Source organism: Cryptomeria japonica, chromosome 1, assembly GCF_030272615.1.
Source record: "Cryptomeria japonica chromosome 1, Sugi_1.0, whole genome shotgun sequence".
Lineage (NCBI taxonomy): Eukaryota > Viridiplantae > Streptophyta > Pinopsida > Cupressales > Cupressaceae > Cryptomeria > Cryptomeria japonica.
This window is the reverse complement of record NC_081405.1, coordinates 378,973,652-378,986,675: the sequence shown is the minus strand read 5'-3', so window position 1 is coordinate 378,986,675 and position 13,024 is coordinate 378,973,652.

Genomic DNA, 13,024 nt, shown 5'->3' with positions numbered 1-13,024 from the left:
GTTTAATCTTCTTATATTCTCCACAGAACAATCTCAACTGGGAGTGAATCACTAGAGACCCTAATTCTTCCAGTTTGCAATCAATGTAACCAGAAACATCCCCTTCGACAATGACTCCGATGAGAATTTGAGATAGGGCATTGTAATTCAACTTCTTCCTAAGAGATTTGGATGACTCCTCGGGTGCGGAAGAACTAGAAGAGACTTTGGATGTAGAAGCCATGTCTAAATAATTATGAATGATAAGAGTGATTCGATGAAAAATACCTTTTCACTCCGAACTAGGGTTCGCCGATGTCGAGCACAACACACTTCTCCAAAAGCTTGCTTTACCACTCTGACCTCCACTTTGGATAGCTTGAAATGATTCTTGGGTCTTGCATAAGATTTCTTTTTGGATTTCTCTGAATACAAGATTGATTGCTTTTATTGCGCTGCTCAAGTTAGACAAATGCTTCTTCGAAAATGGGTAAGTAAAAATGACTACAAGAGTCACCTTTATACATGCTCCTACCTACCATAATAAATGCATCATCGTTAGGGTACAAACCCTAATCTTACCTTTTACCACTTCATTTCTTTTGTCGGTCGACAGGTAACCAATACCGATAAAAGCAATTTACTTGTATACTCTGGGGGTTCAAAACATTGTTACCGATATGTTCCCCCTTAAGATTTTTGAAGCTAAATTTGTCGATTCAGGGGTCTCCACACTGGGTGCAGAAACTGGTACATCTTGTGGCTTCTCTTCAGATTTCTTTTTCCAATTTGTATTCATATCTACCTAAACGGTTTCAACATCGACCTTTCCTTTACCTTCTAGGTCGATCGGTTTGTCTTCCAATGGATTCTATCTCAGTCTACATGATCTAGAAAGATGTCCCCATTTGTGGCAATGATAGCATACCATACTAGGTGCTTTCCATGGTTCGGTGTTCACATTTCCATTCTTTCTCCTACATGTTGCAGCAGTGTGACCACTACCACGACAGATCACACAGGTTGCACACCTACCGTTTGTTGCTCCATAACCATTTGACCATTGGTCATAGGTTCTATACTAGTTTGGGTTCCGGTTCATAAGAGGTTCTTGGACAACTCCTTTTGATCTCAATGCATAACCTCTAGGGTTGTTCATAACCGATATGCACTCAAAATATATATGCCCAAACTTGTTGCATGCATAACAGTGACCATTAAATCTACCAGTTTTAGCTTTGTGGTTATACACATTGTTTTGCATGTAAGGGAAATTATTATAAGTCTTGCTCCTACATACATTGGCAGTATGTCATTCTTTATGACAATTAAAGCATATAGGTTTGAACTTTGACTTACCTTTGCTTTTGTTGTCGTTCTCAGGTATCAGTTGCTCTTTAGGTGCATCAATCTTGGTTCCAAAGGATTCACCTTCCTAATGTGCAGAGAAACCAAGTCCATTGGTATCCCTTGATGGCTTCATTGATTCCAGCTATTGGTCCAATTTTGTAGAGCTCGGGTTGAACTTTGCAAGTATCTCCTTCATCTCAGCAAGTTCTTTGGAAAGAGCTTCATTGGTCTTCATTAGGGTTTCATTTTGAGAAATGGCTGCTTTGAGTTCTGCTTGCATTTCTTCTTTCTCTTCCTTACCCTCTTGCAAGTAAGCGGTAATGGTTCCAATTTCTTGATTCAACTTAAAGATCTTGTGCTCCTTGTCCTTCACTAAATCCTCAGCTTTTCTTCAATTTTCCAGTTCCTGACTCATCCTAATGGTCAGTGCTTCCAGCTCCCTCCTCAGGTTAGTTTTGGACTCATTCAGTTTCTCCACTTCTTCGACTAGGGCATCCATGTCTGCTTCATCAAAAGAGCTATTTTCAGTAATTTCCAGCATTTGCTCAGCAAGTTCTCTTCTTTTGGCTAAAGAGGCTTTATACTTGACCTAAGTTCATCATAGACTCTCTTAGATTCAGCCAGACGGTGAGTGAGTTCGCTCATGTTGTATTCCCCCATATCTCCTTTCAAGTGGTTAGACTTAAAGAAAGGTTGGCTCTGATGCCAATTGATGAATACTAAGAGGGGGGGGGGTTGAATTAGTATACCCAAAAACCTTACCAAAGACTTAAGCAATTTTACTACAAACTAGTATAGCCCTTTAAACGACAAACCGGTTAATATGCAAACAAGCCAACTGGAAAATAAAGCATTCACCCACAATAACACAATCACCATAACATAAGATATTTTGATGTGGAAACCCAAATGGAAAAAACCACAGTGAGTAAAACTCACAAGTATGCTATCTGTAGAATAGCAACCAGACCAGTTAAGGTCAAACCGGTTAAGGCCTTACAATGTTCTTCACCAGAATAGATCATGTTAGGAATCCTGATCTCTGTTAGGAGATAAGTCTTGTAAAAGACTACCCTGTTAAAGGATTTCAGATCCACAACTGTGAACCACCTTGTTAGAGGATTTAGAACAAGCTTAAGTGAGCCTACCCGGTTGAGGATTTCTGACTTGTCGAAGAGTTTAGTAATCAACAAGTAAGCGATCTATAAAGTAGCACAAAATGCTTAGTTAGATCCTTGATTGCTCTTTGTTAATGCATTGCAGCATTACTTCAGTCTTTTGTTCTTCGCACGCTCAATATCTATCGCAAGATACTTTTTGCAAAGACCTAATCTTTTTACACGACACACTCAAAACCCTAGACATGATGTCCTCATATAGGAATCCAATTTCATGTCGGTCCAATGAGATTAGATTACAATTTCCTAGGTACAGTGCATCTAGACACAATTTGTAACATGACACATAATCACCGCATCGGTATCGGTGGATGATAACTCATCACACTTTACAAGTTTGACGGTTAACAAAACAAAGTATATCGATAACCAGTTTACAAACAAAGACTGGTAAACTAGAACATAGTGTTCTGATCTTAAAAATATTGGCTGCCACTTGGGGTCCTTGTACCACTTGAGGTCCTCAATCATGCTTTGACCAGTAAGCTCCTTCTGCAAACACCATTAGTCTTCTACAAAGACTATGCATACATTGGCATATAATACCGGTTTGAACAATACATCACATACTACCGGTTGAGAATAACTCATACAACAAATAAGTGTGTGTCCATCAATGACAATCACAACTAAGTACAAACATCATCAAAATGCCAACATCTTATAGGGAGTTATCCCACTGATTCTTAAAGCCTAGACCTTGAAGGACGCATGCTTGGCTCCTCATAAATTGGCACTTGATAATGTTGAGTAGAAGTGAAATTGAGTAGATTTGTTATAAAAGAGGTGGGCTTGCTTGGTACTTCAATAAATGATTTATAGACCCTTATTGAGTTCAAGAGTGTGGTGCACAAAGAAACGTTAAATCCATTAGAATAAAATGTTTAGGTTGAATTACAATAAATATTCACAAAATCTTAGTAGGTACACTAACAGTACATGGTCTCAATAAATCGACATAATTTTATTATTGAAATAGATGCAAACAATTAAGAACAACATTATTTCAAAGAAATTAATTCAGATTAATTTTTTATTTTTTTATCTGTAAAAGGTTGTAGCCAAAGAATTTTATTGATATTAAATCCTAGCACAACCTGGCTCACTAGGGGCACCGATAGGAAAGAGTCGGGTGGAGAAAACCTCTGGTCTTGCCCCATATAAGTATATTTAATACCCATTTGAGGAGTATTACAGAAACCTTAGTCCAAGCCCAATTATTGGCTTATTTGAAGCAATTCAATAGATACAAGAGTACTCAAAGCATAGTCTACATTGACCATTAACCACAAAGATTGATGTTGCACTGTCCACACCTAGATCCATACTCTCTGCGTTTCCAATCCTGATCCTTCTCTACATCGACCAAGAGCCCTTGTGCAGTTGTTCTCTCCATCAACTCCCTTGAAATTCCCTGATTCTGCCCAATTCTACTAGTTTAATTGTTTCAATGCTTGCAGTACTTGGCCTTTCTGTCGCCTACAAAACATAATGACAAGCAAACCAAATCTTCTCCAATTCCCATTAAGGGTTAGGCCACAAATATATAATACCATAATTCGAACATATAGCATAGATACGACAAATTTCAATCTTCCTTTCTGACATAATTCAATCAACAATACCAGTATAGTTGATGTTCTCTCATACTGTAATCAATGAATCAATAGACAGATGAATGTAAGTGAAATATTGCAAAATAAAGTCGAGTGAATTGGGTTCATGTCGCACTTTAGTATATAAATATAACTATCCAACTTAGTATATAAATAACTATCGAGAAATCCAAAGCATGTTCGAATTTTCTTAAAGACATAAACCTTCAAATATACATGCTAACTTAAGCAAATAGAATGCCTACTATACAGGTTTAATTGTTTCTATGCTTGTGGTAGCCGGTTTTTTTGTCATCTGCAAAAACACAATGACAAGTAAACCAATCCTTCTCCAATTCTCGTTTAAGGGAAGCCACACATATATATAATTTCAATACCATAATTCGGGGATATAACATAGATACTATAAAAATTAAATCTATACTAGTAAAATTTGATGTTCACCCATAATATAATCAGTGACGCAATAACTAGGTGATAGTAGATTCCATCAAGTTAAAACAAGTAGGCAAAAATAATTCAAAACAAAGCTGAGTGTATTGCATTTCTGTTAAGCATTAGTAACAAAGGAGAAGCATGTAAATCCAAGATATTAATATAACTATATAGCTTAGTATTTAAATAGCTAACAAGAGAGAAAAAGCTATCATCATGTCGAGAACATTATCCAGAACATATATCACAGAAGGCTCAAAACAACACCTATCATCTAAGCATAAGACCTATAACACTCCCATAACAGACTGGAGCCACAAGAGTGATTGTCAGAATATACTAAATTTCCATCCTTTGATGACCATTAAGTTCTGAGGCAATAGCCTACTATATTGACTAACTTAAAATATCCAAGTTTTCTTGAAGATATAAACCATAAAAAATACATGCTATCTTAAACAAGAAAAATGCCTGTCATACGACAGACATGTCTGGGTTAATCATGTAGTAGGCTATGGTCCACATAATATCTGCCCATAGCCCACATCTCGCCCATGGACAGACCAGCCTCTCCATGATTCTGCGGATGAGAGCTGCCAGAAGCCCTACCTCCACCTATGGGATTGCTTTTACTTTTAGTCGCTTTGATAATAACAAGTGGTAGGACTTGAATCCTATCTATCGGAATATTAGGTAAATACCTTGGGACACTATAGCCCTCCTTCACTATGTATTTTTCCCACCATTTGTTATTAGGAGCTTCCTTCAAATGAATCCAATTGAAGAGAAAGTCCAAGTTTCTTTCAATGCTTTCTCGACGCAGATTGAAAGCTCCTTTATCCCTAATGCCAAGCAAGAGACATTTGATAATAATCCTTCCCTCATTTTGGAGCCTTCCTGACCCTGCACTGATGTCATAATCCTTTGGGAAGGGAATTCTCAACTTATCATCCACACTATTTACTTATAGCTCTAGACTACCCAGAAATTCATCCTTGAAAATGGCCCCGAATAACAATATCACCTCCCTCTTGCCTACCCCTATCGTAAGAAGGATATTAGTAAATATGGTTGAAATATCACAATTAAACCTATACCTAAATTCATTATTCACCTGATCATCCCCTAGGATAATTTGAACCTCTCTACGGGAGAAATCATCCAATTCTTTCAAGATAACTCCCCATCTCTCAGACTCAATTGCTCCTTTGAAATCCAGCATCCTGCTATCACTAGCCGAGACCAAGCTCAAATTAGACTCCATTTTACCTTCAACCACCACCTAGCACTCAAGCCTTAAGGAAAAAAAATACTATTTTGGAAATTTATGAGCAATTAAAGGTAGATAAGAGTGCCAAGTCGTAGATCAATGCAAGAAGTGGCGCCAACGGCTAATCTAGTGGATGCCAGCAATAATAAATAACCCAAATTAGTACGCATTCGACCGCTCATCTAGCAAGGTGGGAATAGTGTGATTCATAAAATTATAAATAATGATGATCATTTAACTAATAATGACTACTCATGCATACATCATCTTCCCATGTGACTGGTTAGAAAATGTGCTCCCCATAAGATTATAAATATATTAAACTATATATATATATATATATATATATATATATATATATATATATATATATATATCTATATATATATATATATGTATGTATGTATGTATGTATGTATGTATGTATGTATAAATGTGTGTGTGCGTATATATAAATTATAATACCTAAGAAATATGTATACGTGTGAAAATATAATAATATCAACAAATATGAAAAACAATATGTGCCTCTTTATCTGAAGCTAAAAAACTGGGGCTAAAGACTGCAATAGTGAACGGAGGGGAGAGTTTAAATCATTGACCACCCTACAGACCATATGTTTGGTTAAGAGGTCTACCTATCTGTTGTCCCCTTGTAGATCAAGGAGTGTGGAAGAAGGAATTGCACATCCATATTATGAGGCTAAAATCCATGAGACCCCTGTTATTCTATGGTGAGACCATCTACTCCCATATTTGCTAATTCATCGACTCTAGAGTTTTCCTCCCTGAAGATGTGATTGAATATAATCTTCTTAAAGGAATTAGCCAAGTTTAAATCTCTACTAAGTAACACATCCAACCTCCAATTTGGTATGGATCCTTTTCTTAGAGCATTGATCACAATGGTCAAGTCTCCTTCAACAACTAGTTTCTCCACTCCTGAATTTTTACACATTTCTAGTCCTTCCACCAAAGCCATAAGTTATGCCCTATTGTTGGATTTAATGCCTACTAGTTTTTCTCTCCAAGCCACTTGATCCCTTTAGAGTTGTGAAGATAGCACCCAATGCCCGCCTGACCTGGGTTACCTCTAGAAGCCCCATCAAAGTTATTAAACCATCCACTCATGGGTGGCTGCCAAGCACAAGTCTCCCTATTGCATTTACCTTTCTTATCCCCTGACCCAATATAAGGAGGGATCTTCAGGTCGGTCCAACGACCCCTCATATTTTCATCCCAGAAGGATATATTTGCCTCCCCATGCTATTGCTTCATGACTCAATTGTTCATAATTTCAATAATAACGACTTCCATCTTATTAGTTAGTTGTTCCCATCCCAACCTTTTTTCTTTAAAGATTCACCTGTTCCTTTCTTTCCATAGTTACCAGATAACAATAGATGGAGCAATGATCCAAAGACCTCCATACAAGCAATTCAAGTTTCTTATAGGCCAAGCTTGGAACATACTCATAACAGAACTTGGAATTGTTAAACTCCATCCAAGTTTATTATGTAGCCAGTTCCAACACTGATGAGAGAAATCATAGGATAATAATAAGTGGTCCACATTTCCCTCATCCTTTTCACAAAGAGGGCACCTACTTGGACCCTCATATCCCCACTTTCTAAACATGTCGGTAGTAAGGTGATTGGTTGGGGTTTGGGATAGACTAGCCTAGTATATGCTCTTGGATCCTTCCCTTGGATCACTTGGTGTTCTCTTCACACCCTAGGGTCTCTAGGACTTCCCTTGCTTGAGGAATCCCCTGACCTTTCCCAATCCACCCACCAATGAGTTGCAATGCTGCTCCTAAGGTCTCGCCTACTCATGAGACTCAAAACCCCTTACTGTGGCTAATAAGGGCTTCGCTTGTCCTACTGCTTCCTAGGTCTTAGCAAGGTTAGGTCAGGTCAATTTCATGGTTTTTTCACCCATTCATGTGCCCCCAAGAGGTTTCAAGATTCCAACCCCTTACCGATTTCACTATTTTGTGTTTTTGCCTACAAAATAGGGCTACAAGGATTTTGACCAATTAGGCCTTCTACATGGTCCTTTAGGGCTCCCTCTCACAAACGATGCACAAACTACCAAAAAACCTAAAATGGACTACCATTAATTTGGCAAGGGCTCAAGGATTTCTCTATTTTTGGGCCTCCAAGTGGCCGTACAGTGCCTTGGGCGAATTTAGGGGTTTTTAAGGGTTTTGTGAGGGTTTTAGGGTCTGCCTAGGTCACAGTGTATGTTTTGTGTTTTAGCCACCTTTTCTAGATTGGTGGAGGCTCCTCCTTCACACCAGTGGTGTTTCACACACTCCTCTACACCTCCTCCCAAGGGTGCATTCTCCTTTGACCAACCTTGCTCTCCAAGACCTCTGCAAATTAACCCTTCCTAGTCGGGCACCATTCAGTCTCGCCTAGGATTGGGTCTTTTGATGGCCTCCCTACATTTTCAAGGGCCCTGCTTGCTTTAAAATATAGTACAAGGTTTTCACTCTCATTCCCCATGGTTTCATGGTGGTTCCACAATGGGGAATGGAGTCATGATTCCATTTGCACAAACCAGTCCAAAACTGGACAGTGAGAAGACAACTTACAAAATATTTACAAGCACACCACACTTACAAACCAAAACCTAATCTAATTGCTCAAAATGAAAGTATTTACACAATAGAAGACACTCCACATAGTTTTTCATGCAAATAAATCCATTAACAATCTTCCTTTACTCCATTTGTGTCGACTGGCAACAAAATTGCAGTCTCAGTCAAGTCACTTTGCTTGGGTCGTACAATGTCTGACATCCAACCCTTTAACTTAGGTTTTGCAATTACTTATACCACCTTTGCCTCAGTCTGTGTGCCCATATTAGGTTTTTCCATGCTACATTAAGGATTTTGACCTCATGGTGGAAAAGTTGCTTGACAACTTTTAAAAGTTGTCATGCAACTTTTGCAACTTTCGAGCAACTTTCCCAATGTTGCTTTTCTTGGCTCCTAGACCCACATTGGGAAAACCTAAGGACATGACCATGCTATGAGGGACCCCTAAACACCTCAAATGCACACATACCCCCTATTTCCAAGAAATCCTCAATTTTGACTCATGACCCTAAGACCTCAACTAGGACCCTAACTAGGACCAATGAGCACATGACTTTTTATTTTATATACAATGGCTTCAAAAGAAGCATAACACCAACAAAACAAAGAAGGAGGAAGAGATTGGAAAGGTGCTCCTGCACCATACTCCCCCTCTGCACACAACTAAGAAATAGAAGAAGAGATGAGAGTCGGGTCTATGCCAAGTGTCTTGAACTTGCTCTCTTCAACCCAAGTAGCTTCAGACTCAGGCTGACCTGCCCACTTCACCAAGTGTTCCATGTAGACCTAGTGTCTGGTGGACTTCCTTACTCTGGATTCCAAGATCTCCTCTTCTATAGGCTTCTTCACCTGTGGTAATGCATTAACATCTAAGTCCTGCAGCACCTTGGCTTGGTTCTCCTTTTGCCCTGCTATTTCACCCTTGTACATGATCAGGTCATCTACATTAAAGACCGGTGAAATGGCTAAGTCAGAAGGAAGTTCAACCTTATAGGCGTTCTCACCATATTTTTCCAAAATTCTACAAGGTCCTACCCTCTTCATTTGCAGTTTGGTAGGCTTACCACTTTTCATCCTAGCTTTGCTCAAATGGACCATCACATAGTCACCCACCTTGAACTAAACCTCTCTCCTTTTCTCATCCATTTTGGCCTTCAGTTTTTGAGTGGATTCAAGGATGGCTTTCTTGACTTGCTCTTGGACTTCCTTGATGGTTTGAGTGAAGTCCTCTGCTTTCCCACTCTTCATTTCCAAGGTACCAAGGTCTCTCAACTCACATACTCCCCTTGGATGTCTACCATAGACAACCTCAAAAGGACTTCTACCAGTGGTCCTAGTCACACTGTCATTATATGCATACTCTGCTTGAGGAATGACTAGGTCCCATTTCTGCCCATACTCCTTAGTTAAACACCTCACAAAGCTGCCTAACACCCTATTGATGACTTCAGTTTGACCATCTATTTGTGGATGGTAAGCTGAGCTAAATGAGAGATTAGTTCCAAGTCTCCTCCATATTGTTTGCCAAAAATGACCCATGAACTTGTTGTCCCTATCTGAAACAATGCTTAAAGGGAGTCCATGAATCCTAACAATCTCCTTAAAGAAGAGATGTGCAACATAGCTAGCATCATGTGTAGTTTTGCATGGAATGAAATGGCTCATCCTGGAAAATCTATCTACTACCACATAGATGTTGTCCATACCTGTCTTTGTCTTGGGAAGTCCTACTACAAAGTCCATGCTTATACATTCCCAAGGCCTATTAGGGACCAGCAATGGTTGATAGAGACCAGCATTGCTTGATCCTCCTTTTGCTCTTTGACACACACCACATTGTTCTACATATCATTTCACATCCCTTGGCAACTTGGGCCAATGGTAGTACCTCTGTACTAAGTCCAAGGTTTTGTTGACTCCAAAGTGTCCGCTTAAACTACCATTGTGTTTCTCTTGGATGAGGTTTTCCCTCATGGATCCTCTTGGCACACACAACTGATTGCCCTTGAACAAGAGACCATTTTGGAGAGTGTAATCTGCATACTCACCATGGAAGTGGTTCTCAAACTCTTTGCAAACCTTGTAAGCTGATGAGAAGTCTTCATCTCCTTCATAGAGGTCCTTGAAACCTTCTATTCCTATGCTCTGCAACTGTAGTTCTTGAACTGTCAATAACTTCCCACTTAAAGCATCTGCCACCTTGTTGAGTTGCCCCTTCTTATGCTTGATGGTGAAGGTGAAGGATTGGAGGTATTCCATCCATTTCAAATGCCTATTGCTAAGCTTCTCTTGAGTGTTAATGTAACTCAATGCCTGGTTGTCTATGAACACCACAAATTCCTTTGGAAGTAGGTAATGCTTCCATTTCTTTAGAGACTGCACTAATGCATACAACTCTAGGTCATAGGCTGAGTACTTCTTCTTTGCTTCATTAAGCTTCTCACTGAAAAATGCCACAGGTCTTCCCTCTTGACTCAATACACCCCCTACTGCAATTCCACTTGCATCACACTCCAATTTGAATAGCTTGTCAAAAGTAGGTAGGAGAAGGATAGATTTTGTGGCTACTTCTTGCTTCAATAATTGAAATGCTTTGTCAGCCTGCTCAGTCCATTCAAACTTAGTTTTAAGACCTCCTTTAATGGTGTCAAGGATTGGTGCACATATGCCACTGAAGTTCCTCATAAACTTCCTATAGAATTGCGCTAATCCATGGAAACTCCTAACTTCAATCCCTGTTCTAGGTGTAGGCCAATTCAAGATTGCCTCCAATTTGCTTGGATCCATCTTCAAGGTTCCTTTAGACACCACAAATCCTAAGTAGACCAGCTCTTGTTTCAAGAAGTCACACTTCTCTAGGTTGATGGATAACTTCTTTTCATGCAACCTCTCTAAGACTAACCTCAAATGCTCAAGGTGCTCCTCTTTGGTTCTGCTATAGATGAGAATGTCATCTAAATACACCACCACAAACCTGCCTGTGAAATCCTTTAACACCTCATTCATCAACCTCATGAAGGTGCTTGGGGCATTGGTGAGTCTAAATGGCATCACAAGCCATTCATACAATCCTTCTATGGTCTTGAAAGTAGTCTTCCACTCATCTCCCTCCTTGATTCTAATATGGTGATAACCACTTTTAAGGTCCAATTTGATGAAATACATAGCACCTCCTAGACAATCCATCAAATCCTCTATTCTAGGAATAGGAAACCTATACCTTATGGTGATCCTATTTATTGCCCTTGAGTCAGTGCAAAGTCTCCACTTGCCTCCCTTCTTTGATGCTAGCACTACCGCGATTGCACATGGGCTGATGCTTTTCTTAACTAATCCTTGGTCCAATAACTCCTGCACTTGCCTTGCTACCTCCTTGTTTTGATCAGGTGTAAGCTTATATGTAGCTTTGTTAGGTAGGGATGCTCTGGGAACAAAGTCTATTTGATGACTTATAGACCTTCTTGGTGGGAGTGTTGCAGGTGCTCCATCACTCACTATGTCCATATACTCTTGCAACATTTGCTTCACCTCCTTGGGTACTTCTACTTGCAACTTATCTTCTTCCTCCTTTAGCTTCACAAAGATGGCACACTTCACTATCTCCTCCTCATGTAGCAGGTGTAAGAACTCTTTACCAGTAGCCAATAAGACACTAGGTGTTCTTGAAGTTCCCTCTTCATTCTCTATCAAGGACTGAATCTTGAAGGTCTTGCTATCCTTCTTGAATGATATGGAGTTCTCCTCTCCATCATAGATCACCTTCCTATCAAATTGCCAGGGTCTTCCTAGCAGTAGATGACAAGCATCCATAGGCAACACATCACAAAGGATCTTATCCTTATATCCTCTAATATAAAACTCTACCCAAGTCTGTTCATTGACTAGAACACTCTGTCCTTTGTTCAACCAAGTTACCTTGTAAGGGTTAGTGTGGGGTATTCTTGTGAGTTTCAACTTCCTAACTACCTCTTCTAATATGATGTTGTCAGTTGAGCCTGAATCAACTATCACCTTGCACACTTTACCAAGAACTTTGCATCTCACCCTAAACAATGCTCTCCTATGTTTGGGTTCCTCCTTAACTAGCTTTCTGATCAAAATCCTATTGAACATCAGATTCTCACCAATTTTTGATTCAATCTGGTCCACATCTGGTGTCTTGCTGCTTGAAAAGTCTTCATGAGCATAAGCAACCCTCTTTCCACTGTTTGAAGATGTAGGCTTGTCAGGGCATCTATATGTCGGGTGTACCAATTGTCCACAATTGTAACACTTCATAGTTGCAAAGTAGGACTTACCTCTGCCAGTACCTCTACCCCTACTTGGACCACCTTGTGCACCTCTTCCTCTAGAATGGCCTCCCCTAAGATTGGTTTCACTGCCATGTTCAGTCAAATTGGCTTCTCCTTGGTTCCTCTGCTCATTTGCCTTGCTTTGGTAACCACCTCGGTGATTCATTTGTTCTCTACCTCTGCCTCTACCCCTGTTATTGGAGTCTCCTTTCCTTTTGTTCCTCTCTTCCACCTTGACAGCAAGCTAATGACATTTTTGAATAGTAGTAGGAGTCCATAGGCTTATCTCCTCTTGAATG